Raw genomic sequence first — 2788 nt, 5'->3', positions numbered from 1 at the left:
CTTTTCATTAACTGTGTTCAAAAGGAACACCAAACTTAATGTTTGGTCGTGCACCTTGAATGAAAGATTGAATACAATTTGAATAAGATTTGGGAGTGCCTTCAGGCACACCAAACTTAGAGACCAATTGTAATTTACATGCAATGTTTAGTGCACTTTATCAACAGTTGTCCTGAGGATTCAAGTTCATGCATAAGAAACCATGCTTTATTAGATGTAAAACAAAACAATAAAGAGTAAGGATACTAAAACATGGGTTGCCTCCCATGAAGCGCTTCTTTAACGTCACTAGCTTAACGGTTGTCCCTTGTTAGGGTGGATTGTAGTGCTTGATGTCTTCTCCTCTCACTATGAAAATGTCCCCATTTGATTCCTTCATGACCTCTAAATGTTCCATAGAAAGAACTTTCCTGATTGTGAACACTTGAGGGAGCTGGGAAGGAATGGTTTTGAGGCCAGGTGGGATTGGCAGATAATGACTTGATATCACTTTATCTCCCGGAGAAAAACCTTCAGTGGGAATTTTCTTGTTTCTCCACCCTCTTGGCAATTTCCCTACCATTCTTCACTTTCTCTTGAGGATTTCTTCATTGACCCTTATGCCAGGAGGATCCTTCTGATCTGTTTCCATTGATTCTTGTGGCTTTAACTCTTGCAACTCTTGTTTGCCTTCCAAGGACTATTTTAGAGTTTCAGCTGCTGGATTACTTTCCTCCAAACACAGATGGCTACTATCATCCTTAGGCTTTTCAGGTTCTGGTTCAGGCTCAGATGCAGGTTTGAAAACTTTGAAAATGAGCTGTTCATCATGTATTCTCAGAATTAGCTCTCCTTGTTCTACATCTATTAGCGCTCTAGTAGTGGCTAGGAAAGGCCTGCCCAGAATGATAGGGTGTAAGTAGCTTTCCTCCATGTCCAAAATGACAAAGTCTGTGGGGAAGTAATAATCTCCCACTTTCACCAGCACATTCTCAACAACCCCTTCAGCTTGCTTCTGAGTTTTGTCAGCCAGTTGTATGATTACATCAGTGGATCTCACCTCATTCAGTTGTAGCCTCTTCATAAGAGTTAGAGGCATCACATTTATGCTAGCTCCTAGATCACAGAATCCTCTGTCAATTTTTGTTTCCCCTATGATGCAGGGGATATGAAAACTTCCTGGGTCTGTTTTCTTAGAGACTGTGTCCTTCTTGATGAGGGCACTGCATTCTTTGTTCATTGTTACCGTTTGTCCTCCCTTCAAAATTCTTTTCTTGCTCAACAATTCCTTTAAATACTTGATATGTGTAGGCATTTGCTGGAGAATCTCAAGAAAGGGAATATTGATGTGGAGAGACTTAAATGTCTCTAAAAACCTTGAATAGGTTTTCCCTTTTTCACCTCCTCCTAACCTCTGAGGAAATGGTGCTTTTGGTTGGTATGTTTCCATCGTGCCTTTTTGCAATTCCTTGGCTTGCTCAGTTTCACTTTCCTGCTTAGCTTCCTCCACACCTTCCTTCAAGATTTCTGGCTCCTGTTCTGAGGGTCCAATTCCTTCTTCTTCTGAGACTTCTTTCAATATGGTGATGGCCTTGCATTCTTCCCATCTTACTCTCTTTTGTTCCCCTTTAGGATTCTTTTCTGTGTCACTAGGGAACACTGCGGTTGATTTGGGGGCCTGTTGAGATAGCTCTCCTACTTGAGACTCCATCCTCTTGAGTTTTTCACCATGGTTTCTTAAGGTAGATCTCACATCATCCCTGAAGCTTTTCAACTCAATTATGTCCTGACTCATGGTTGCAAGCATTCCTTCTATCCTGTTTAATTGATCTTGAAATTGTTGGTTCGGATTAGGTTGGGCAGGTTGATTATTTTGGCTATGATATGGTGGTTGAGAGTAAGTGTTTTGTGTGGCTTGGTATGATCTTTGGTTGGAGTTTTGGTATGTGGACTTGTTATGTTGGTTTTGCTGGTTTCCCCACCCAAAGTTTGGGTGGTTTTTCCAGCCTGGGTTGTAAGTGTTGGAATGTGGATCATATGGTTGCCTTTGTTGGTTTCCCACATAGTTGGCCTCTTCCCAATCACCTCCTTCAATGCTTACTTCCTCTTGATCTTGTGTGTGTATTGCAGCCACTTGCTTTGTTTCTAATTGCCTGGTAAGCTCTGCTAGTTGCTTGGCAAACACCTTGTTTTGGGCTAAAATTGTATCAACATGGTTCAGCTCCATGACTCCCTTAGTGTTGTGTCTCTCTGATGCATAGTAGTACTCATTCTCAGCCACTGTCTCAATCACTTCAATGGCTTCTTCCACAGTCTTTTTCCTGTTCAATGAACCTCCTGATGAATGGTCTACAGCCTTCCTTGATTCATAAGACAGTCCATCATAGAAAATATGCAATTGCACCCAGTCATGGAACATGTCTGGTGGGCATTTCCTTGTCAAATCCTTGAATCTCTCCCATGCCTCGTAGATAGTTTCACCATCTTGTTGTCTAAAAGTCTGAACCTCAGATCGAAGCCTATTGACCTTTTGTGGGGGTAGAAACGTGCCAGAAACTTTCTTTCCACCTCGTCCCATGTTGTTAGGCTTCCCCTTGGGAATGATTCCAGCCACTTAGCTACCTTGTCCCTAAGTGAAAATGGGAACAAAAGCAGTTTATAGGCATCTTCCTGGACTCCATTGGACTTCACAGTGTCGCAAATTCTCAGGAATTTTGTGAGATGTTGGTTTGGGTCTTCATTAGCACTCCCACCAAATGAACAATGATTCTCCACAAGTGATATTAGCTGTGGTTTGAGCTCAAAATTG

The 2788-nt window shown here is 41.9% G+C and overlaps 1 non-coding gene across 1 annotated transcript; it reads left to right on the top strand.

Moving 5' to 3' along the window:
* Window positions 1-2396: 2396 nt before the first annotated feature.
* LOC112753983 (small nucleolar RNA R71) lies at window positions 2397-2500 on the top strand. Its single transcript, XR_003178341.1, has one exon. It is a non-coding gene; the product is annotated as a small nucleolar RNA R71 (small nucleolar RNA).
* The last annotated feature ends 288 nt before the right edge of the window (window positions 2501-2788 follow it).

This window comes from Arachis hypogaea, chromosome 15 (genome assembly GCF_003086295.3).
Source record: "Arachis hypogaea cultivar Tifrunner chromosome 15, arahy.Tifrunner.gnm2.J5K5, whole genome shotgun sequence".
NCBI classification, from domain to species: Eukaryota; Viridiplantae; Streptophyta; class Magnoliopsida; order Fabales; family Fabaceae; genus Arachis; species Arachis hypogaea.
This window is presented reverse-complemented; position numbering and strand designations above follow the sequence as displayed.